The sequence below is a fragment of the Kogia breviceps genome, chromosome X (genome assembly GCF_026419965.1).
Source record: "Kogia breviceps isolate mKogBre1 chromosome X, mKogBre1 haplotype 1, whole genome shotgun sequence".
NCBI classification, from domain to species: Eukaryota; Metazoa; Chordata; class Mammalia; order Artiodactyla; family Physeteridae; genus Kogia; species Kogia breviceps.
Window position 1 is genome coordinate 121,153,822 of NC_081330.1, and position 26,859 is coordinate 121,180,680.

General features: G+C 40.8%; 1 protein-coding gene across 6 annotated transcripts in view; it reads right to left on the reverse strand.

The window, feature by feature from the left end:
- REPS2 (RALBP1 associated Eps domain containing 2) overlaps positions 1-26,859 on the reverse strand; it is a 237,995-nt gene that overhangs the window by 200,659 nt on the left and 10,477 nt on the right. Inside the window, exon 1 of one of the 6 annotated variants that reach the window (XM_067023196.1) lies at positions 3,115-3,136. The exons of the other annotated variants lie outside the window; for them this stretch is intronic. The gene's annotated coding sequence lies outside the window, so the exon portion shown is untranslated. Of the gene's footprint in view, positions 1-3,114; positions 3,137-26,859 lie in introns of those variants that run through there. 6 annotated transcript variants of the gene reach the window in all.

Consider the following 26,859-nt stretch of genomic DNA (forward strand, 5'->3'; position numbering starts at 1 on the left):
TTAGCTATTCTACTTCCTTTGCCATTCCATATAAATTTTAGAATAACCATGTCTGTATCTACAAAAAAACTTGCCAGGATTTTTATAGGAATTATGTTAAACCTATACATCAAATCTTTACTACATTGAGTCTTCTAATCCATGAACATGGCATGTCTCTCTATTTATTTTGATCTTCTTTGACTTCTATCATCAACACCATGTACGTTTCAGGACACAAGTCCTGTGCATGCTTTGTTAGATTTACACTTTATTTTCTGAACAACTGTAACTATTATTGTGATTGCAATGCTAATATATAGAAATACAATTGATTTGTATATGTTTCATCTTTATCGTGCAAACTTGCTGAACCCACTTTTTAGTTCTAGAAGTTATTTTGTAGATTCCCTGGGACTTATACAGAGACAATAACATCCTCTACAAATAGGAGCAGTTTTATTTCCTCCTTTTTGATCGTATGCCTTTTATTTCCTTCTCTTGCCTAACTGCACTGGCTAGAACTTCCAGTGCAATGTTGAAAACCAGAGGTAGGAGGAGACATCCTTGCCTTGAAAATGAACCCAAAAGAACCTCAGAGATGTAACAAGAAATGAAGAAAAATAAAGTAGCAAATATGTAGATAAATATAAATTAGTAGTTGGCAAACTAAGGTCTGCAAGCCAAATCTGGTCCACTCCCTGTTTTGTAAATAAAGTCTTATTGGAACATAGGCATGCACAATCAATTACGTATTATCTATGGCTGCTTTGGTACTACAACAGTGGAGCTGAGTAGTTGTAACAGAGACCATATGGCTCACAGAAGCTAAAATATTACCATCTGGCCCTCTACAGAAAAAGATTGCTGAACAAACAACGCCTGCATAAAATAATCTCTTATAGAGTTTAATATATAATACTAAAGAATGTAAGACCAGAAACCATAAAACTCCTAGAAGAAAACAGGCAGTATGCCCTCTGACTTCAGTCTTAGCAATATCTTTCTGGGTATGTCTCTGCAGGCAAGGGAAACAAAAGCAAAAATAGACAAATGTGACTACATCAAACTAAAAAGCTTCTGCACAGCAAAGGAAACCATCAACAAAATGAAAAGACAAGTTACTGAATGGGAGAAGATATAAGTCAGATATCAGATAAGGGGTTAATATCCAATATATATAAATACATGCAGCCCTATGTTCATCACAGCATTATTTACATCATGACAATGGCCAAGATATGGAAACAACCTAAGTGTCCATCAACAGATGAATAAAGATGTGGTATATATATGCAATGGAATACTACTCAGCCATAAAAAATGATGAAACCTTGCCATTTGCAACAACATGGATGGAACTTGAGGGTATTATGCTAAGTGAAATAAGTTGGATGGAGAAAAACAAATACCATACGATTTCACTCATATGTGAAAATATTTTTAAAAACTAACTAAATAAATGAACAAACCAAACCAAACAAAAACAAATACACAGATACAGAGAACAGAGTAGTGGTTCCAAGAGGGGAAGGGAGGGGGGGAGTTAAATGAGTAAAAGGGGTCAACTGTATGGTGATGGATGGAAACTAAGCTTTTGGTGTGAATACGCTATAGAGTGTATATGATTAGAAACATAATATTGTACACATGAAGCTTATATGATGTTACAAACCAGTGTTACCTCAATTAAAAAATACATATATAATACTAAAATATATGGTAAAAATACATTGGGAGGTAGAAGAAGTAGAGTTAAAGAGCCTTGAATTGTCCAGGAAAAAAGATAAAGACAAATATTAATAACATCCCCTAAACACAACCTCTTAGGTTCAGAAGGTAGAAGAACCTCCATCTACTCTCGTTTTATTGTTTTTCAGACAAATCAAAGCAGAATCACTCACCTGCTAACATCAATGAACAGCAAGATGCTATGTGTCTATAATAAATCCCTCTTTAAAATATCTACAAGCAGTACTCACCAGTGCCAAACCATCCATCACCATGCTATTCACTGCTAGGATGACCAGACCAACCATCCTGGTTTGCCTAGGCCTGAGGGGTTCCCAGGATGTAGGATTTTCAGTAATAAAACTGAGAAAGTCCAAGCTGGTCACCCTACTTCCAGCTCCAATGGCCCACACTAGTGAAATGGACTGAGCATGGCAGAACTAGTCCTTCTCTTTTCCATTCACTTCTAGTAGCCTAGTGAGCAGGTAAACAAGTGGAACTCATTAAAGTCAAGCACACCACCTCGCCTACAATTGCTCCCCAAATGATGTCTCTGAGAGAACACAAACTCCTTGGCTCCTTAAAGGTGCAGGGTGTCAACAAGTTAACTGAAAGAGAAGAACTCATGGATATCTTGTCAGGCTCTGACTTCTCACTTTCTAGATCCCAGCGTTCTACTAAAGAATACCAATATGTAGCATAAAAACAAAATCTATTTTAATCTAAGAGAACTGGGAAACTTCCAAAGAGCACTGACCTGAAAAATCTTCACAGAGCAGAAGAAACTGATTTTCTACCAAAGCCATGGAGAAGATTAGACTCAGATTTAGGCCAATAAAAGATTTACATTCCATCCAAGTCCCAATATAACATGATGCACAGATGAAAACATGCTTGTGAACTGATATAGCTGACACACATTAGAAAGGCCAAAGTAAAAATCAGCTCTTAAAAATGCTAGTCCCCAAAAAACAAACAAACAAAAAACAATGCTAGTCCCAAAGGTAAAAACACAACATATAAGTTGCATAAAATGTCTCTGGTGAATCACAGAATAACCGGTTTTTCAAATAGATTTTCATAATTAATTTTTATTCTCACTCTAGCCCCTTTTCAAAATGATTGCCCACAAAACCTCAGGATCAGAAAATAGTATCTGTCATGCATTTATAATAATCAGAAAATTCTTAAAATTAATAATGGATATCTTAAATTACTGAAACCTCCAGCTTTACAACTTTCACATATCAGACAACTACTCCACCTCCCTGCTACCACCCATGCAGACAATTGTTGATATCTCATTTTTATTATAACCTCTATTAATGACGGTAAGGTCCCCAGCACTAAGAGTCAGTAGTAGTACTGGAGACCAGCCTAACCTTGATTGACCCAGGTACCTACCCTGGGCAGTGTACAAAGAAAGGCAGGTCTGCCCATCAGGTGGCCACCTATTCTGGCTACAGTGAAAATTAAAATTAAAGCTGTCTCTCATAACGCTCTTCATTTTTTCAAGTGTTCTTCAAAGACTGATCTTTTTTTCAATCTTTCTATACCTAAAAAAGAAAATATGGTGCATAGGATGTCAAGTTAACAGATAAAGTCAAGAAAAGGCATCACTGTATAAATGAAGCATGACATTGGCACAGTAGGAATCAAAAACGAAAGTGAGTTAGCCAGCCTCCATGTAGAACTGGTCACATCCAACTGAACACAATTTTAAAAGAAAAAGGAAAATACTTAAAGGAAGCAAGAAGCTCTAAGCCAATGCAATCAATAGTGGTTAAAAGTAATGGGTTTATTCCTGAGGTGGAAATGTTTTTGATTTCATGGTCACACAGTTAAATACAATAAATCCATATAGCTCTGTACCCAGTCAAGGCCCTTCCTTAATTCCCAAAGCTCAAACCAAGTGTAATAAACAAAAGTATAGTTAAACTGCTTCAGGAAGAGGACCCATCAACATCCTCAAGTTTCAAGAAAACCTACTTGAACCTTAAAGATATCTAGAAAAACTCAGTTCTGAATCTGTTTAAACAAACACCCGTTCCAAAAGCCACTCGAATTGATGGGCACCACACATTCACTGGAAGGGGATGCTTCCCAGCAATGGCTGGATGAAGAAAGGAAGAGCTCCTGCAAGAAGCCTCCATGGAAACTGCCCAGTCTTTTTACCTACCATTTATCTTATACTTTGGCTGTCACTCAAGTATACCAAAACAGCAATGAGAACATAAGGATGTTGGAAGGACTTTGGAAAATGAAGAATTCAGTGTTTGGTAGAGGGTGATTTTCCAGGAAAGAAAAGAAAGCACCAGCAGTCCAAACTTCTCAGGATTCAAGAGGCCTCTGCTAGTTCAGCCCATTGAAATACAAATCTCCCAAATGAAGTATCTGCAACATAGCTTTTATATTAAGTATTTGATTTTGCCCATTCACAAATGTTTATAAAGGCAATTTATAAAGGCAAATTTATATTTTCATTTACGTTGTGAATGATTTGGGTATTTTAAAGTATGAAATTCTGGTTTGAATTTTTAGAATATGAAAAGGAAATGCAATTTATAATTTTGCAACTATGGGATATAAGGATGCTACGTATGTGGCAACCAGCCTCCAAGATGGCCCCCAATAATCTCCACCTACTAGTATTCATGATGTCTTTCTACAGTCCTTTCCCACATTGTAACAGGGTTGTCTGTGTGACCAACTGAAGTGATGTGTGACTTCTGAGACAAGGACATAAAAGATGCTATGGCTTCTCTCTTGCTGTCTCTCTCAGACCCTCACTCTAGGGGAAGCCAGCTGCCATGTCCTGAACACACTCAGGCAGCCCTAAGGGGAGGCCCATGTGGTGAGGAACTGAGGCCTCATGCCAACAGCCATGTGAATAACCCATCATGGAAGTAGAAGCTCCATCTCTAATCAGACCTTCAGATGATGGCAGCCCTGGATGACCACTTGACTGCAACCTCAAGAGAGATCCTGGGGCTTCCCTGGTGGTGCAGTGGTTAAGAATCCACCTGCCAATGCAGGGGATACGGGCTTGAGCCCTGGTCCAGGAAGATCCCACATGCCGCGGAGCAACTAAGCCCATGGGCCACAACTACTGAGCCTACGCTCTACAGTCTGCAAGCCACAACTACTGAGCCCACGTGCCACAACTACTGAAGCCCGTGCACCTAGAGCCTGTGCTCCACAATAAGAGAAGCCACCACAATGAGAAGCCTGCACACCACAACAAAGAGGAGCCCCTGCTCACCGCAACTAGAGAAAGCCCGCACACAGCAACAAAGATCCAATGCAACCAAAAGTAAATAATAAACAAATTAATTAATTTTTTACAAAAAGAGAGATCCTGAACCAGAACCACACAGCTTAGCTTCTCCTGGATTCCTGATTATCAGAAACTGTGTGAGATAATACATGTCTATTGTTTCAAAGTGCTAAGATTTGAGGTAATTTGTTACACAGCAATAGATAACTAATACAACACATAATTGTTATCACTTGGGCATCGCCTTCCTTTCTTTAGGTTGAAGCCAATGCTAAACAGGTAGTATGGTAGTGTGGAAAGAACAGGGTTCTGCAGGCAAACATAACTGGGACAAATTCTTTTTTTTTTTTTTTTTTTTTTTTGCGGTACGCAGGCCTCTCACTGTTGTGGCCTCTCCCGTTGCGGAGCACAGGCTCCGGACGCACAGGCTCAGCGGCCATGGCTCACGCGCCCAGCCGCTCCACGGCACATGGGATCCTCCCGGACCAGGGCACGAACCCGTATCCCCTGCATCAGCAGGCGGACTCTCAACCACTGCGCCACCAGGGAAGCCTGGGACAAATTCTTAGGCTCATCATCTACAACCTGTGTATTCTTGGTCAAATTACTTAATTCCAATGCCTCAATTTCTTCAACTAAAACAAAATGGAGATGAGAAAATCAATTTCATAGAGTATTTGTAAAAAATCAAAATACAGTGGCTCCTTGAACAACATGCATTTGAACTACACAGGTCCACTTACGCACAGGCTTTTTTAATAGTAAATACTACAGTACTGCGTGACCTGTGGTTGGCTGAATCTGTGGATGTGTAACCACAGATACAAGGGAACTACAGATTCAGCAGACTTCACCGTGATTTTCCACTGTGGGGAGGGTCAACACCCTGAACCCCACATTGCTCAAGGGTCAACTGTACATATAAAGAGCCTGGTACTAAACAAGCATTTAATGTTAGTTCCCTCGGTATTTTAAGAGGTAAATGATTCTGCTAAAATTGAGACAATTTATGAACAAAACTTCAATTAAACTAAACTACTAAATCCTAGGAAAGCTGGAAAAGAACCCTTTGCCCAAGGATGTGAGGGAAGACTTTGAAGCCATCGCCAAGGCCTACCACGTAATTACAAAAACAAGGGGGCCACCCTGTGTGCTGAGTGTTTTATATAATTTAATCCATTTAATCTTTTCTCAACACCCCTGCATTAATCTGGGTAAACTAGGTTACACTAAAGCAATTTTTCTCAGCCTTAGCACTACTGACATCATGGGCCAGATCATTCTTGGCTGTGGGGGCTGTCCTGTGCACTCAAGGGTGTTTGGTGGCATCTGCCCACTACATGCCAACAGCACCTTCCCCAGCTCTGACAACCAACCAATGTCGCCAGACATTGCCAAATGTCTCAGGGTGAGGAGTGCAAAAATGCCTCTTACTTGAGGACCTGTGTGCTAAAGTATCAAACAGTCACCAAATCTTAAAGGCTTAAATTGACATTTTTTTCCTTGCTCATGCTACAAAGTCTATTCAGTACTGGGACTGGGACTCTCTCTGCCCAACGTTATTGTCATCCTGTGTCTACAACACCAGTCATCATGGCAGAAGGTAAAAGAGACATGACAAACCACATGCTAGCTCTAAAAGCCTCTGCCTGGAAGAAGGCACACATCGCCTCCCCTCACAGGCCACTGGCCAAAGCAAATCCATGGCCAAAGATGATATCAAGAAAGGGACACTGAACTTTTGTAAGCAATTATGCACTCTATCAACCCAGAGGTACTAACATTTTATACATGAAGAAACGTATTCACAGGAAACTTGACAAAACTCACCACAGTCAACCAAGATTCAACCCATATTTACTCAACATGCATACAAAAAAATCAACATTCTCTCCACTTTAATACTGGTTTTCAAACGGTTCTCTATGGAAGTGGACAGTTTCTATAAGTGCCTCAGAGATTCTGTAACATCTAATTCATTTTTCATTTTTTTTTAATACATGTTTTTCCGAAACTGAGTTATCTGTAGTGAGGTGGATGGACCTGGAGTCTGTCCTACAGAGTGAAGTAAGTCAGAAGGAGAAAAACAAATACCATATGCTAACACATATATATGGAATCTAAGGGGAAAAAAAAGGTCATGAAGAGACTAAGGGTAGGACGGGAATAAAACACAGACCTACTAGAGCATGGACTTGAGGGTATGGTGGGGGGGAGGGTAAGCTGTGACAAAGTGAGAGAGTGGCAGGGACATATATACACTACCAAACGTAAAATAGATAGCTAGTGGGAAGCAGCCGCATGGCACAGGGAGATCAGCTAGGTGGTTTGTGACCACCTAGAGGAGTGGGATAGGGAGGGCGGAAGGGAGGGAGACGCAAGAGGGAAGAGATATGGGAACATATGTATATGTATAACTGATTCACTTTGTTGTAAAGGAGAAACTAATACACCATTGTAAAGCAATTATACTCCAATAAAAATGTTTAAAGAAAACATGTTTTTTAAATTTATTTATTTTATTTTTATTTATTTTTGGCTGCATTGGGTCTTCCTTGCTGCACGTGGGTTTTCTCTAGTTGCAGTGAGCAGGGGCTACTCTTCGTTGTGGTACACAGGCCTCTCATTGCAGTGGCTTCTCTTGTTGTGGAGCGTGGGCTCTAGGCATGCGGGCTTCAGTAGTTGTGGCTCGCGGGCTCTAGAGCTCAGGCCCAGTAGTTGTGCACGGGCTCAGGTGCTCCGTGGCATGTGGGATCTTCCCGGACCAGGGCTGGATCCAGGGTCCCTTGCGTTGGCAGGCAGATTCTTAACCACTGTGCCACCAAGGAAGCCCTAAAAATATATTTGATTCTACTCTTAAGTATACAGCCAAAAGAATTGAAGACAAATGCCCACATATAAACCTATACATGAATGTTCATAGCAGCATTATTCCTAAAAGCCAAAACGTGGAAACAACTCAAATATAGTAAGTCCCCTACATAAGAAAAAGTTCCATTCCAAGAGCACATTCGTAAAACCAATTTATTCATAAATCCAACAAAGTTAGCCTAGGTACCCAACTAACACAATCAGCTGTATATCAATAGTACTGTACCATAATAGGTTTATAATACTTTTCACACAAATAATACATAAAAAACAAACACAAAAAATAAAGAAAACATTTTTAATCTTATAGCACAGTACCTTGAAAAGTACAGTAGTACAGCACAACAGCTGGCATCCAGGGGCTGGCATCAAGTGAACAGGCAAGAAGAGTTACCGACTGGAGGAGGGAGAGGAGCGGGAGACAGTAGAGCTGAAGGATCGTCAGCAATAGGAGACAGAGGGCAAGCTGCAATTTCACTCATGCCTCACTGTGATGGCACAGGTGCTGCTTCCTTGCTGGATTCAATTCTATCTACCCTCTTGAAAAAACGATCCAGTGATGTCTGGGTAGTAGCTCTTTTTTTCTCATCATAGATGACACAGTAGCACTGGATTGCATTCTGAACGGCTGCTGCAACCTTCATGTACCCTTCTACGTTCAGATCCTGTGCCTCAAAAACTAACAATGCCTCCTCAAATAAAGAAAATCACTTGCTTCCGGACATCCTGGGCTTGAAATAAAGATAATGTACTACTGTACTGTATACAGTACTGTACAGTAAAGTGCATGAAAGCACAACCATTTCTAGAGGATGCATGCATGTAGCAATGTATGCCAGACATGGGAACTAACTTACGTGACTGCACATGCAAACACACGTTCGAATCTTTGAAGGTTCGTATGTAGAGGACTCACCATATTCACCAATGGATGAATGGATAAACAAAATGTGGTGTGTGTGTGTGTGTGTGTGTGTGTGTGTATGTATGTATATGTGTGTATATATATATAGATATAGATATAGATATCCACAAAGTGGAATATTACTTGGCCAGAAAAAGGAATGAAATACTGATACATGCTATAACATGGATGAACCTTAAAAACATTCTGTGAAGTCAAAGAAACCAGACACAAAAGACCACATACTGTATGATTCCATTTATATGAAATGTCTACAGTGGACAAATCTATAAAGATAGAAAGTAGATTAGTGGTTGCCCAGAGCTAGGGTGGGGGGCTGCTAAAGGGTATGGGGTTTCTTATTGAGAGTAATGAAAATGATCTAAATTTGATGGCGGTAATGGTAGAACAATCCTATGCATATAGTAAAAACCACCAAATTGTACACTTTAAATGAGTGATTTGTATGGTATGAGACTCATATGTAATAAAATTATTACCCAAAAAAAGTTTGCCAGAATAGAAAAGTTTGACTTTTTTTTTTATCGTTGCCATCTCTTTTTTCCAGATCACTATAAAATAAACATGATACAATTTTTGCCGACAGGTGGGGACAATCAAGGTTCCCAGGTACAGTGCTTGATCCCACTCTGAAAACCTGCTTCCCTACAGGGAGAAGGAGAAAATGTAATCTGGACACAAAAGGTGGAGGACCCAGATTCACAAACCTGATGGAGAATAAAAATGAATTTGAAATTTCACACACACAAAAATTTTCTTTTGGGCTTCCCTGGTGGCGCAGTGGTTGAGAATCTGCCTGCCAATACAGGGGACACAGTTCGAGCCCTGGTCTGGAAAGATCCCACATGCCGCAGAGCAACTAAGCCCATGCGCCACAACTACTGAACCTGTGCTCTAGAGCCCATGAGCCACAACTACTGAGCCCACATGCCACAACTACTGAAGCCTGCGCACCTAGAGCCTGTGTTCCACAGCGAGAGAAGCCACTGCAATGAGAAGCCCTCGCACCACAACGAAGAGTAGCCCCTGCTTGCCGCAACTAGAGAAAGCCCGCGCGCAGCAATGAAGACCCAACACAGCCAAAAATAAATAAATTTTTTTAAAAAATTTTTTCCTTTTACAGGACAGCACTTGTCATACAATCCACAAGAAACTGAATCAGAAACTTTTCTCCCCTCCCATGGATTTAACAGTGTTCTACTGCACTACAGCCCGTCAAAGACCAGAAAACCTTTTCTTCTTAAACTTCTGTCCGTGGTAATAACTTATCCCCTGAAGACAAATCCTCAAATGAAAGTCAAAGGTGACTGCAAAGTACTTTGCAGGTCCTACACATGAGCCAACAGAAAACAATCCCCTTTTAACCTTTCATTCGTTTTAAAAGATTTTCGATGAAAAGCCCTTAAGTAGGAAGCTGCTTTCTTAAATTATGGTCAGAAAATAAGATATGATAACTCTTGTAATCTGTACTCTATTAAGAGAAGTTCTTCATTTTCTGTGCCATGGACCCTTTGGCAGTCTGGTGAAGCCTTTTGTCTTTTTTTTTTTTTTTTTTTTTTGCGGTACGTGGGCCTCTCACTGTTGTGGCCTCTCCCATTGCGGAGCACAGGCTCCGGACGCGCAGGCCTAGCGGCCATGGCTCACGGGCTTAGTTGCTCCACGGCATGTGGGATCTTCCCGGACCAGGGCACGAACCCGTGTCTCCTGCATCGGCAGGCGGATTCTCAACCACTGCGCCACCGGGGAAGCCCTGGTGAAGCCTTTTGGATCCATTTTACGAATCATGTTTTTAGACGCAAAAAATAAAATATAGGACTATAAAGGAACCCAATTATATTAAGACAGGTATTAAAATATTATAGAAATTTGTAATATAGTAATATATATGCTCTTTTATTACGGCATCAAGTATCAAGAAGTAGCAGAGGGCTTCCCTGGTGGCGCAGCGGTTGAGAGTCCACCTGCCGATGCAGGGGACACGGGTTCGTGCCCCGGTCCGGGAAGATCCCACGTGCCGCGGAGCGGCTGGGCCCATGAGCCATGGCCGCTGAGCCTGCGCGTTCGGAGCCTGTGCTGCGCAACGGAAGAGGCAACAGCAGTGAGAGGTCTACGTACCGCAAAAAAAAAAAAGTAGCAGAAACTAATAACTGCCAAAAATTTTGAAGTAGTGATCAGCACAAATGATATTTCAAGATATCTACAACAGCTATGATGCAATATGCAACTTATCTGTTGATGACAAAGTCACAGGTGGGGCTAACAGTACTGTGATTTGTTGCCTGCATTCATTAATTCATGAAAATACTAAATATCCATTGTTAGTCAAAATAAAAATTTCCTTTTTCTCCATTCAAGGTCAGGGTCCCCTTGAATTCTATCCGCAGATCCCTTGGAGATCTGAGAACCCAGGTAAAGAATCTATGTTTTAAAATGAGTATAATAACCTAAGATGTGAATTCTTCCCAGACAGGTGCACATTTTAAGATGTCTGGAAACATCATTTAGAATGTTTTCTTTAGAAATTACATAGAAACAAAGGTTGTGATCTTTGTCATTTTTTTATACTGCCAATGCCTTGTACCCAGCACACAAGAAAGTGAACATTAATAAATAAATAAATAAATAAATAGTATCGCCTGGGATAAAAGAAGCCAGCCATGTTCACTTTTATTCTGGACATTCTCTTGACATAAATCCTGTTGTTAGACTTGGCTGAATGCCTAGAATTTTATCTGGACTAGCCCTTAACCACAGAAGAGAAAGCAAATTTTATATATACTACCCCCAGAATTTATCCTCCACCTACCTCCTACACTCCTTGAGATTGTTCTCAGATTTCTTAATCAATATTGAAGCAAGTAAAATCTCCTGTGGCTATGAATTTTGGCAGTCTTAATGGTATCCATGGAAACGTCCTAATTGAAAACATTCAGTTCCCATTGGATCATCTTATCCCACGAAGCATTTTAAGAGAATTCGTTTAAATCCTCCCACATATTTGACACCCTATAAAGAGTCTGGCAGTGCTAGGTAATACATATATGGTATGGGGGGAAATCTGCAATCTGTGCATTCAAAATAATTTTAGAGAATGGCTTATGGACACTCAAAACCCCGACTAGGATGGGCTCACAACGCTTGGTAAATTTAGCATTTTGTATGCAATATAAACAGCACTGTGAAGCTTATCAGAAGTTTCCTTTTTTATTGCATTAAAGACTGACCATTTATTAACTTATGCCATAGAAGGTAAGGAGTCAGAAACCGGAAACCCCTGGCTTTCTCACCTTTCAATTTTCCCTCACATGTTATTTATTAAAAGGTCCAAAATTTCTAGATAGCATCAACATTGCTTTTCCTACTTTAAAGATCCAGTGCTACAAATAATAAACATAGCATCATAAAAAGATCTAGCTCTACTATTTTTCTCTTGTCCAAGGCACATCTGTTTTGTGTTATCCATCGGTACTAGTGTGAAGAGGGTAGAAAATCAGATGCTGCCAGTAAGAAAAGCCATTTTATCTTTTTATATACCTCATCTTCCTTATGTGTAAAATGGTGGCGAGGATGCCGTGCCCCTCTTTGACCAAAAACTGAGATGACTGCGACTGAACCCAGGCTTTATTGTCACCCATCCTACACCCCAGAGGTGCTGTTCTTCCTCCTCATGCTCCAGTGCTCACTCAGCAGGAGTGACTCACGAAAAAAAGGAAACACAAGGGCACAGAGACAGCATGGACACCAGCCAAGGCTGACAGAATTTCAATAACCTGGGATTAGAAAAGCTGTACAAATATATTTATTATCAAGATGTTTCAACTTGTCATTACTATCAGCTTACTTCTATCTGGTAAAAGGTTCTGTGCTCACGCCAGATGGCCGGGAGAGCACTAGGAAATCATTTCTGAAGGACAGTGCTCAGTAATCCACAACAAGGCAAAAGTTGAACCCCCTGCTATTTGGACAACCCATCATCCACGGGAAGAGCAGAGGCAATGAAGTGTTCCTTCTTTCCTTCAGGTTTCTACCTTGATTGGGTTATGACAAAATAAAATGATAACTATCACAATCCCAGTACCAAATATGTTTTCCAATATTTAACTGAATTTAAAATAGAGAAAAAAAATAGAGGCTTTTGTTTCATCACCACCTATAAGAAGCACAAGTATCCAGGGCCCACTATGAGTGAAAAGCCTAAGTCATGTGGTATTTCATCCCCAAATGATGAAATACCACAGGGAAAGATATTGGCCACGGACACCGACAGGCCATTCCTAAGAGTAAAGAGGCCATGTTGAGAGGGGAACCCCCAGTCCCAGCCACCCAACCAACACCACCTAGAGCAGAAACTATCTGCCCAGCTGACACCTTCCAAAATCCCCAACCGACAAAACTGGGAGAGTGGTTATCACTGTAAACCACTAAGTTCCGGGGTGGGTTTTTAGGGGGCAATACAGAACCACAACAGATGGTCATCACTTCTTGCATGAGTTTTGGTACCAGCAGAGAAGTAACGGTGAGGTCACCTGACCATTCTTCACATTAGTAGAAAGTGAACGAGGCTCCTTGTAGCTGGCTCAGGAGCGCAGTCACTTATCCTCAACCCTCAGGCAAAAGTTCGTTTCAGCAGGAAGCGGGTCACCTGACTTCTGGCCAATTCATCCCAATAGGAATCATTAAGGCCCAGGGGCACTCACGGTGAGCGGCTACCTCATTCAAGTGAATGTGAAGGTCTCCCAAGAGCAGGAAGCCTGGAGTAGCACTCTAGAGTAACTGCCGACTCTTCAAATGAATGACCTCTTGCCTCTAGGAATCCTCTCTGTGTGAACCCCCAGAAAAATCCTGTGCGTGGTTTGGCAGGCACCTAACTAATAACGGGTTATGCAGCCAATCAAGGTGCTAATCTCTCAAGAGCAGGACACTCACAGGCTAGCCCTGGAATCTCCCATCCATCTACAGCCCACCTGAGCCAAGGAATCTGCCAACAGTAGCAAGGTCTTGTCAAATTTGCCAAGGAAACCAGGCCATTTGGCTTTGCTACCTATATTCTATGGTGCTATTAAAATTAGTTCTATAAATATTCCTAATACGGTTAGAAGAATGATTGGGAGTGGGTGAGCCCTCAAAGAACATTGACGACTGTTACTAAGAATAAGGACTCCTTTCTACTCTGCAAAGTGTGTTACAGTTTTGTCCCAAAGCACCCTTTGGAGAGAAGTTAATTTTGTTATGTTCACTTTACAGACCAAGGAATAGGGACACACAAAGACCACATTGGGAAAGTGTCTTTATGAACCCTGGGCCTCTAACACTGCTAGAATTTATTCAAATTTATATGTATCTACATATATACCAAGTCATGTACAAAAAAGCATGGATGATGAGAATGACTATATCCAATTGGTAGACAGCCAAGACGGAAAACATAAGAGGCAATGTAAACTCTGGTCTGCCACCCTAGACGAGTAATTTTACCTCTCCATGCCCTTATCCCATCTAAAATACCCAACCCCAGAGGTAAAGATTATCAAACTAATGACTATTTCTGTTAACATTCACAATAAAACTGCTTCCCTTACCAGGTTTTGGAGTTACTATATAGTAACTCATGGCAAAATTCAGAAATTGCCCTACATTACATGGCAAGTAAATTTTTATCATAGTTCTGGTATGGGAGCAAAAGTCGAGTGACCTTATCCCAGGTAACACAGGAAGCTGGTGTTTACTCTAAAATACCATTATTATGGCATATAAAACAAGGTTACCAGGAGCTGGGGGAGAGGGGCAATGGAGAGTTATTGCTTAGTGAGTACACAGTTTCTGTTTGGGATGATGAAAAAGTTCTGGAAATGGATAGCAATGATGTTTACACAACTTTGCGAATATACTTCATGCACTGAAATGGACACTTAAAATGGTTTAAATGGCATATTTTGTATATATTTTACTATAGTACAAAAATTTTAAGGGAAAAAATGCCTGCATATGAGAAAATCCAACAGTTGCTAAATCATGCATTAACATTTCAATGGTAGAAAATGAATCAAGCAAAACACGTTAAAACAGTTTGGATTTCATGTTAGGTATATGTCAATCTGAATGATTTTGAAAGACTTTTCAATCATTATTTTTCAGTCTAAACACTGTTGTGAGAGGCTTCACGGTACTGATCACTCAGATACTTCATATCTAGAAATAATTCAGGCTTAGACAATACTTTAAACAAATGATTAAAATTTAAATCACCAATGAAGGGCAATGAGACATTATGTGTCCCCAATGCATTCATTACCTGAGAAGGGCATGTCACTTGTGCAGTATCTAGACAAAAATGCACAATCTTCATCTAAACAAGAGAAGCCACCAGCCAAACCCAAATGTGCTACATTCTACAAGAGAGAGTCATGAAATGTCATTGCTCAGAATGTCAGTGTCACAAAGACAAAGAAAAGCTTACAGGAACTATTCCAGATAAAGGAGACTAAAGAGCCATGACGAATAAATTCAATTTGTGATCCTGGGTTGGATCCTGTATCAGGAGAAAACAGAAAGATTCCTACAAATAACATTTGGGGGACAAGTGATGAAATTGGCATATAGGCTTGAGACAAAAGTACTGTATCAATAGTAAATTTCTTGGGATTTCCCTGGTGGTCCAGTGGTTAAGACTTCGCCTTCCAATGCAGGGGGTGCAGGTTCGATCCCTGGTCGGGCAGCTAAGATCCCACAAACCAAAACATAAAACTGAAGCAGTATTGTAACAAATTCAATAAAGACTTTTAAAACAAATGGTCCACATCAAAAAAAAATCTTAAAAAAGAATTAAATTTCCTAAATTTGAATAACTTATGTCCTTCTATTCAGTTTTCGAATTTAATACTTCAGTGGAAAACTGTTGAAAACAATATCTTGACTAGATACTCACGGTAAGGCTAAAGAAAAAAGAACTGTCCTGCTATAATCTAGTTAGTGAATGTGTTTCTCACAGGAATGTGAGTTAGCCATTATGAAACTTCTTTATGTGTATACTAGAACTAAACAAATAGATAAATATATGAGTTTAAACTATTAAGGCATAAAAGTATGACATATGCAACCTAATCGCAGATGGTTTAGGATAGATGATAGATAAATGGATGGATGGATGAATGGATAGATATAAAATACATATACGGAGTGAGAGAAAAAATAAGGCACGTGTGGCAAATGTTAACTAAATCTAGGTAAAGAATGTACAAGATTTCTAGGTACTATTTTTATAGCTTTTCCGTCAATTTGAAATTACTTCAAAATAAAAAGTGTAGCCTGGGGTCCTTGCCACTGCGTGGCAGAAAACCACCTCCACAACCAGAAATGCCGACACCAGGAAGGAAAGCTTCTGTTGTGTTAAGCCCCTGAAAGTTGGGGTGCACAGATGCTAGTGCTACACTAACCAAGATGACAGACTTTTCTGTAACTGATCTTTGCTTCTTACAGGGCACAGATCTACTTTCACTTAATCAAATGTTTATCACAAATACTCTAGAACATGATATGAAATTAATGGATACAGATCAACCAATAAATGGTAAAAATTAATGGGCAAAAGTCTGAGGAGATATAGGATATGTGCATAGCCTCAAAACACCTCCCACAAGATGCTTTAAGTATAAGGGGAAACATATTCCCCTAAATTGGTGAAGACGCCAATTTAAACAAGGGATCTTGGTAAATGTCACCATGTAATAAGGCATATTAACATTAGGAAATCCATGATACAATGCGTCATCATGGAAAGGATGAAAAGGATGCATCATCATTTTTCTAGTAATCTTGCCAGAAATGTACAATCTTATTCAAAAAGACTGAGGGACAGTCTACAAAATAACTGATCACTACGCTTCAGAAGTGTCATGAAAGACAAGATTAAGAAACTGTTACAGACTAGATGAGACTTAAGAAGAAATAACAAGTAAATTCAACATGGGATCCTTGATAGCATCCTGGAATAAAAACAGACCACCAGTGGAAAAACTGATGAAATTTGAATTAAGGTCTGTAGTTTGGTTAATAATACTGTAGCAATGTTAACTTCCTACTCTTGATAACTGTACTATGAAATATAAGATGTTAACATTAAAGGAGCAGGGGGAGGAATAGAGGGAACTCTTTACTATTTTTTTGCAACTTTTCTAAAAGTCATCTTCTGTAAGCTCATCTCTTGGGTGACTGAATGAATATTCCTACTGGATTGAACACACATGTTAACCTCCACTCTCACTCAAAACTCCACTAGAACAATAATACGAGGCTTTTTTTAAAAAGAAAAAAAAAAGGCTTAAACCTACAAGCCCAAGAGAAAGGGAAAGAAGAATAAAATCATAGTGGCTAGAAAACAGATGGACATATAGTGACTGCAGGAAGCGGAAAACAAAAAGGTCATTTCATAGAACTGACTCTGGGAAAGGACCCAACTCCCTCTGAGGTGGTAAATACAGCTAGAAGCAGGAATATAACAGTATTTCAAACCTAAGACACCAATATTTCAGGTAGCACTAATAAAACGCAGCCAAATAAGATATGATACAATACTTTACCACTTAGCATTTATCTTAGACTTATTAAATGAGTTATTTTAGACTTAGATTTTTCATTTATTACTCATACATTCACAAAAAGGAAAATAAGCGAAATTAATTGTTCAAGGTTTCCCTAAAACTTCCTCACATTCAGAATAGGACTTTTGTCAATCTTTTTGACTAAGAGTGGTCAATGTCCCTATTTTTCCACAGTGTTGTCCTCTGTGCCATCAATAGCATTCAGTGATGCAGTATTTCTTAAAAGAATCCACAAAAAGAAACTGGAACCATTAGTACTCAGCTTTGAAATTATGTAAAGCTAGACTATTTTCTTTTTATAAATTTATTTGTTTATTTATTTATTTTTGGCTGCTTTGGGTGTTCGTTGCTGTGCGCAGGCTTTCTCTAGTTGTGGTGACCAGGGGCTACTCTTCGTTGTGGTACGCGGGCTTCTCATTGAGGTGGCTTCTCTTGCTGTGGAGCACGGGCTCTAGGTGCGCAGACTTCAGTAGTTGTGGCACGCGGGCTCAGTAGTTGTGGTGCACAGGCTCAGTAGTTGTGGTGCACGGGCTCTAGAGCGCAGGCTCAGTAGTTGGGGCACACAGTCTTAGTTGCTCCGCAGCATGTGGGATCTTCCTGGATCAGGGCTCGAACCCGTGTCCCCTGAACTGGCAGGCGGGTTGTTAACCACTGCGCCACCAGGGAAGTCCAAAGCTAGACTATTTTTGACTCCTGCTTTCAGCTTGCTGCTAAACACTGAGGGAGCATCCAATTTACCACGTTTCTCACCATCCCCATCCTCATCTCCTACCCATTCAGTTCCTAAGAGTTAACAGTGCTCCAATCTAGACTCTAGTATCCTTTTCCAAGCCACTAACACACAGTATGCAAGTTTTGATGCAATTTAAGATACCACCAATTGTGAAATGTCCTAAGTTTAAGTGGTGGGGGAAAGGGGAACATGTGCCTCAAACATAAATAAAACGAATCAACAAAGTGTGGTACCGGTATAATGACAGAAATACAGATCAATGGAATAGAATGGACAGTCCAAACATAAACCCTTATATTTATGGTCAACTGATTTTGGACAAGGGTTCCAAAACCATTCCATGGGAAAAGAATGATGCTAGGACAACTTTGTAACAAATGATACTGGGACAACTGGAGAGCCATATACAAAAGAATGGGAGTTGAACCCCTACCTCACACCACATACAAAAATTAACTCAAAAGGGATCAAAGAGCGAAATAAAAGAGCTAAAACTATAAAATTCTTAAAAGAAAACATAGGGGTAAATCTTTATGATCTTGGATTAGGCAATAGTTTCTTAAATAAGATACCAAAAACAGAAGTAACAAAAGCAAAAAGTAAATAACCTCATCAAAATTTTTGAATTTTATGCTTCAAAGGACACCATCAAGAAAGTAAAAAGGGCTTCCCTGGTGGCACAGTGGTTGAGAGTCCACCTGCCGATGCAAGGGACATGGGTTCGTGCCCCGGTCCGGGAAGATCCCACATGCTGTGGAGCGGCTGGGCCCATGAGCCATGGCCGCTGAGCCTGTGCGTCCGGAGCCTGTGCTCCGCAACAGGAGAGGCCACAACAGTGAGAGGCCTGCGTACTGCTAAAAAAAAAAAAAAAAAAAAAAAAAAAAAAAAAAAAAAAAAAAAAAGAAAGAAAGTAAAAAGGCAACCCACAGAATGGGAGAAATGTTTAGCAAGTCACTTATCTGACAGGAGACTTGTATCTAGAATATATAAAATACTGAGTTATAAGAGTTCTTTATAAAGACAAATGACCTAATTTAAAAATGGAGGACTTCCCTGGTGGTGCACTGGTTACAAATCTGCCTGCCAATGCAGGGGGACATAGGTTCAAGCCCTGATCCGGGAAGATCCCAAATGCCGCAGAGCAACTAAGCCCGTGTGCCCCAATTACTGAGCCTGTGCTACAGAGCCCACATACCACAACTACTGAGCCCACATTCCACAACTACTGAAGCCTGTGCGCCTACAGTCTGTTCTCCGCAACAAGAGAAGCCACTGCAATGAGAAGCCTGCACTTCACAACGAAGAGTAGCCCCTGTTCGTCACAACTAGAGAAAGCCTGTGCACAGCAACAGAGGCCCCACATAGCCATAAATAAATAAACAAACAAAATAGTGATGGTTTGAAAATAAATAAAAATGGGCAAAGGGCTTAAACAGACATTTCTCTAAAGAAGATATACAAATGGCTAAAAAGCATGTGGTATCATCAACATCATTAGTCGTCAGTAGAATGCAAATTAAAACAACAATGAAATCCCATTTCTCATCCACTAGGATGGCTATAATCAAAAAGGCAGACAATAACAAATGTTGGCAAGGATGTAGAAAAATTGAAATCCCTGTATATTGCTGATGGGAATGTAAAATGGTACAGCACTTTGAGAAAGAGTCTGGCAGTTTCTCAAAAGACTGAACATGGAGTTACTGTGTGACCTAGCAATTCCACTCCTAGGTAATTAACCAAGAGAAATGAAAACATACATCCACACAAAAACTTGTACCAAAATGTTCATAGCAGCATTATTCATAATAGCCAAACAGGAGAAATAACCCAAATGTCCATCAACTGATGAATGGATAAATAAAATGTGGTATGTCCATACAATAGAATATTACAGGGCCACGAAAAGTACTGGTACATGCTACAACATAGACGAACATTGAAAACACTGGTGGCCTAGATATATTGGGATTGGGGGTGACTGTTAGTGAGTACAAGGTTTCTTCTTGGGGTGGTGAAAACATTCTGGAAACAGGGTGTGAAGAAAAGGGAACCCTCCCACACTGTTGGTGGTAATGTAAAAATTGGTACAGCCACTATGGAAAACAGTATGGCAGTTCCTTAAAAAACGAAAAATAGAGTTACCACATGATGCAGCAATCCCACTACTGGGCATATATACAGAAAAGATGAAAACTCTAATTCAAAAAGATACATGCACCCCAATGTTCATAGCAGCACTATTTACAATAGTCAATACATGAAAGCAACCTACATGTCCATCAAAAGAGGAATAGAGGACTTCCCTGGTGGTCCAGTAGGGTAAGACTCCACACTCCCAATGCAGGGGGCCCAGGTTCGATCCTTGGTCAGGGAACTAGATCCCACATGCATGCTGCAACTAAGAGTTCACATGCCACAACTAAGAAGTCTGCATGCCGCAACTAAGACCCGGCACAGCCTAAATAAATAAATAACAAAACACTGACTCCTAGGTAAGATGAGGTATAGATCCAGATGTACAGAGCCTCCCACCAAATGAAATGGAATAAACAAAACTTTTTTAAAAAAAGAAAGAAGGGGGCTTCCCTGGTGGCGCAGTGGTTGCGAGTCTGCCTGCCGATGCAGGGGACGCGGGTTCGTGCCCTGGTTCGGGAGGATCCCACGTGCCGTGGAGCGGCTGGGCCCGTGAGCCGTGGCCGCTGGGCCTGCGCGTCCGGAGCCCGTGCTCCGCAGCGGGAGGGGCCACGGCAGTGAGAGGCCCACGTACCGCAAAAAAAAAAAAAAAAAAAAAAAAAAAGAAAGAGGAATAGATAAAGAAGATGTGTTATATATGCAATGGAATATTACTCAACCATAAAAGAGAATGAAATAATGCCTTTTGCAGCAATATGGATGGACCTAGAGATTATCATACTAAGTGAAGTAAGTCAGTCAGAGAAAGACAAATATCATATGACATCACTTATAAGTGGAATCTAAAAAAATAATACAAATGAACTTACTTACAAAACAGAAACAGATTCACAGACATAGAAAACAAACATATGGTTACCAAAGGGGAAAGGGGATAGGGAGGGATAAATTAGGAGTTTGGAATTAAAAGACACACACTACTAAATATAAAATAGATAGGGAATTCCCTGGCAGTCCAGTGGTTAGGACTCCACGCCGTCACTGCCAAGGGCCCAGGTTTAATCTCTGGTCGGGGAACTAAGATCCCACAACCTGCCCGGCACGGCCAAAAAATAAAAGATAAAATAAAATAGATAAATAATAAGGATTTACTGTATAGCACAGGTAATTCTATTCAGTATCTTCTAATAAGCTATAATGGAAAAAAAATTTGAAAAAGTATGTAAATATACATATAACTGAATCACTTGGCTATACACCTGAAACATACCATTGCAAAGCAACTATACTTCAACAACAACAAAAAATATTCTGGAACTAGACGGTGAATATTCTAAAAACTGAATTGTATACTTTAAATGGGTAAGTTGTATGGTATGTGAATTATATCTCAATAAAGCTGTTATTTTAAAATTGGGGAAATAAGAGAAAAAGAAGAAAACATATTGCTTTAAAATAATTGCACGAATGGTTGATTATGTTGAGTATGTTACATCCAAAAGGATGAATGTAGAAGATACAATCTTTATCATACAGAGGATTTACTAAATTAAAATAGCACAATCAGTGCAGGTGGTTTAGTTAGGATTACTAAAGTATCAAATGTTTATATGTTGGCTGATAGCCCAAAAGTAGAAAGCAATATAGTTAGAAATAAATAGAGCTGGGGGAATTACAATTACTCACCTAGTGAAGGAAACATATTAACTAGTAAAATGATAAAATTCATTACGCACCCTGATTGGGAAAGGGTTATGAATATCTGTTATGATAAAAACCAATATGGGTATAGAAAGAGAGCTGAATCGAGTATATTTGAGATATGCCATAGTACAGGAAACTAAGCTAGTAAAAACAGTAACAAGTGGAAGAGAGGAAAGTATAAAACATACCAAAAGAGAACCTGTACATAAATTCCATCTGCTTTTATTGTTCAGTACAATCTCCCATTCTAGATGTAGAAGAATAAACAGTAGGGGTTGGCAAATTTCTTCGGTAAATATTCTAGGTCCTATGGGCTATACAGTCTCTGTTACAACTACTCAGCCCTCCATTCTAGTGCGTATAGGCCACGGACAATAGGTAAACATCTGAGTGTGGCTGTGTGCCAAGGAAACTTTGCTTACAGAAACTGAAGTTTGAACTTCATGCAATTTGTATGTGTCATGAAACATTATTTTTATTTTTTCCCAACCCTTTAAAAATTTACAAACCCTTCTTAACTCATAAGCCATACAAAAAAATATAGGCAACAGGATGGATTTGGCCCATGGGCTGTGTTTGGCCATCCCCTGGCAGAAGAATGCTTTCACTATCAGAAACACTTCAATACACTGGTAAGCAAGAAGGAGCAATCCAGTCTTACACAGCACAGTACTTACTCACCAGAAACCAAAAGGCATACTAATAAGTATGCCACATCTGGAAAAGAGTGACAAATACCTTTCAGAATGTTTATGGGAATTAAGTGAGTTAATACACAAAAAAAGTTCTAAGAATAGTACTGGGTACCCAGCAAGCCATTCACCAACTATTTCTGATATCATCAGCAAAAACATATTCATACTGACTCCAAGAGAAAATACAAAGGTAATGATTCCATTTCTGTAGTAGTACAATGCATATCAGAATTAGAGCAATAACTTTCAAGGCTAAAACTCCAAGCCATGGTATTTCTCGAGTCTAAAATTCTCAAAACTAGAGTAAACTTTATTTCAGCACTAGGAAGCTGTAATTTACATACAAGACAAATTTCTAGAAGGAAGGTGAGAGGATGACAAATGTTTGAGAGTTACCACTAAGAAATTGCCCAAAGGATTTTTTTTTAAGTAAAATTCAAGATTAGGGTCAAGAGTCCATCCCTGGCTACACATGAGACCACTGCTAAAACCAGCAGAGGAAACTGACTTTCATCAAGAATCTGTTCCACTTAAGAACCTGCAGGAAATGAGTATTTGATCAACAGCTCAGAACTCATCTAGTCCACCTGACCACGTGCTACATTTGGATTTATAAGGACAAGGCACTTAGGAAGAACCATTTGTTGAAGAATGAGAGAATTATACTATTTGCCCCCCACTCAATCCTGTGTTGCACACCCTGTAGCATCAACAGAAAGAATAGAGAAGCCATTTCCTTATCACTATGAGAGGTGGCTTCAATCATCATATTTACCTGACATGCAAAGAAAGACATAATTCACAATACAGAGCACCACTACCTGCCCTTTATAGATTAAACTGCATTTTGAGAGAGAAGAACAAATCAATACTCACTTCTATTTCACAACCTTAAACAATGGAATGCTGACAAAGCACCCTGCTAAACATTCACGCAACCACCTTTCACCAACATCACCCTCCACACAAAGGGCTATTTTTATGTAGTACACTACTGAAACAGATAATATCCCATTGCCATGGCAACAAGTTTTCCAGAAGATATGCTAGCCCATGAAGAATGCAAAAAGAAACCAAGCTATTTCTTTGCATTTGAGTTTACTTTGCAGTATATGTGGAGGATTCTACGTTTTTATAACAGCCTTGGTTTGCTCAACAGGGCCTCGGTGAGCTTGAGCAATGTACAGAGAAATCCTGAGTCTGCGCGCAGACACACACACACACACACACACACACACACACACACACACACACACACACACACACACACACACACACACACACAGAGCTATTTTGGGATGAGGAAGAATCTCTACAGGAATCCTATCCTTCAGGGAAAGAAAATAGCCAAACTAACATGAGGCCATATCCCTAAATATTATAATACACTTTCCACTCCCCTGAACTAACTCATCTCCAGTCCTAGGGTGCCGTTCCCACCATGTGCAGCCAGTCCTCACAGAAGCTCCCAGAGGCTCCATGGCTACATGTTTCCCGGTGCCCTGAACAAGAACAAACACTGCAACCGGTGGAAATGCCTGCCCCACTCTGATTGAAAAGCACCCACGCGCACACACCCCCATAGCCTCAAGGCCTCCCGGGAGAAGTGAGAAGAAGCCCTCTCAGCCCTCCTGGAGGGCAGGGCAGCAGGCCGGCCCATCGCGAGTGGACTCTCACTCTCCCCATACCGGCTGTGCCCCTTTATCCCGAGGATCCAGGGCTCTGGGTCCCAGCCCAGCTGGCACCCTGAGCTGGCTCTTCCTCCATCCGTCCCCCAGAGCCCCCCTCCAGCCCCTCGGCCCACACTCTGCGCAAGAGGCCAGCCTCCGTGAGCTTCCACGTGCAGGCTCCCACGCCTCCGGCGTCCAGCATGGCAGCCAGCAGGGGACAGAGCTGGTCACTTGTCCCTCAGCTCCCACCCCACCCCCTCCTGGCCACAGGGCTGCCAATGACCGTGCTCTTCCAGACCACTGTTCCTGCAGGCGAAGTGCCCTTCGCAGCCCTGACAGCAACATTCCCGGCCCTGGCCCCTCAGAACCAGGGAGGCCGAGGCCGCCAGCCACCGCTGCCGCTCCACGCCTCCACTCTCCGCTCTCAGGCAACCTCTGCGCACACCACGCCCGAGGGATCCTGAGAACCCCAGCTGCTGATGGCTTCCTTGACCTCAAACTTGAATCGGCCTGGCCCCAAGACTGTCCCATGTTCTGCTTCACCCTACCACAGAAGCACCTCAGAAACACTCCAAACCCTATTCAGACACGCGCCCAGAGAATCACCGCTTCAAGCGAGAACTCCCACACTTACACAGAACTGCCATGGAAGCAACAGCCTCTCCGCTGAGTGGTCATCAGGAAACCCCCCTTTCTTTTTTAGTTTGCCTCTTTAACAAAGACTGAGTTCCATAACACGACACTATAAATTAACTATATTTCAATAAAATGAATTTTTAAAACTTTTTTTAATTTAAAAATAAAAACAAACACTGAATTCCAACCCAGATAATTCTTTAAAGGACTGCCAGAAGTCACTTATCTGCGTGACTGTGGGCAAGTTACTGAACGTCTGCGCCTGTTTTCTTTTCTTCATACTGAGGATAATACCTAACCTCGTGGCTTGGTTGTGAGAGTTAAATGACATGAGTGCTCTACAAGTTATAGGACAAGGCCAAGTACATAGTAATCAGTTAATACACGGTAGCTGCTACCATGATTGTATATATGTAGACACCATACAGCTACAACCAGAGTAGATTATGCCCCAGGGACATTTGGCAATGTCTGAAAACATTTTGTGGTTTATTTTTTAAGGGTTGCTTCTCTTTTTTATTTTTATTTTTTTAATATTTATTTATTTGGCTGCGCCGGGTCTTAACTGCACACATGGGATCTTTGGTGCGGCATGCGGGATCTTTTTGTTGTTCTTGTTGTGGCATTCGGGCTCTCAGCTGTGGCATGTGGGATCTGGTTCCCTGACCAGGGATCGAACCCGGGCCCCCTGCATTGGGAGCCTGGAGTCTTAGCCACTGGGACCACCAGGGAAGTCCCTGGAAACATTTTGGTTGTAACAACTGGGGAAGGGACAGATACTAGCATCTAGTGAGTAGAGCCCAGGGATGCTGCTAGACATCCTACAATGCATAGGACAGCTTCACTGTAAAGAATGATCTGGCCCAAAGTGTCAATAGTGCTGAGGTGGAGAAACCCTGATCTAGAACAAAGAATAAGTTAAAAGAGGCTAAACATCCACGTGCTAATTTCACCGCTTCACTTCCATTGCCATCTCTCAGTAATAGGACCATAAAACCACCAGAGCCTATGCAAAGGACAGGAGTTAAAACATTTTCAAATAATTTTAAAGAGAGCCTAAAGAAAAAACAAACTGAAAAGGCAAGCACATCAAACATCTCCTGGGGCAAAAAGCTGTTCATGTATAATCATCTGTTTTTCACAAGGCTGACCCTGAACTAAGGGAGAAACAAAGAGATCACTGTATTAAATATGTTCTTTTGAAGGCATCAGGGGCAAACATTATGCATTTAAGAAAGCATGCTTTGAAAAAACAAACAATTCTTAATTGCTGGCATTTATGGGATTTACTTCAATTAGTCCGTAAATTAACACAGGTGAAACACTTAATTACCCCCAGAAGGCTGAACAAAAATATTTTTCTGTAAACCGAGGGCAAAGTGTTACAAATGAATTAAGTCAAAGCAAACATTTACTACTAGCCTAATATTGATAGCCTCTCCTGGTCCTGAATTAAATTATGAGGATAGCTGAGTTTCTCCAGTCTGTAAAAATCACTTTTTCCTATAAGTCCATGTTCTAGCCAGCCTCTGAAGTAGAGATAATAGTGGTAAATAAAACAGGCCCAATAGCCAGCTGGCGCGTGCTCCAGAGGGGCTCTCTGGAGTGAAGTGAGATTGAGAGAGCCAGACAGAAAGGTCAAGAGCAGAGACGGTTCAGAGCTGGAACTTTCTGTCTGGCTCTCTCACTCATGGGGCCCAGGTTCGATCCCTGGTTGGGGAACTAAGATGCTGCAAGCCGAGCGGTGCGACCAAAAATAAAATACACAGGACTGTAAACAAAATATATTAAAGTACAGCTATCAAATATTTTAAAAAACAAGTTTGTGGTGGAAATACATGTGTTTATTAACACAATGATAAGATCAGCCAGTGTCTGCGGCAGGGGTGCCCAACCCCCGGGTTC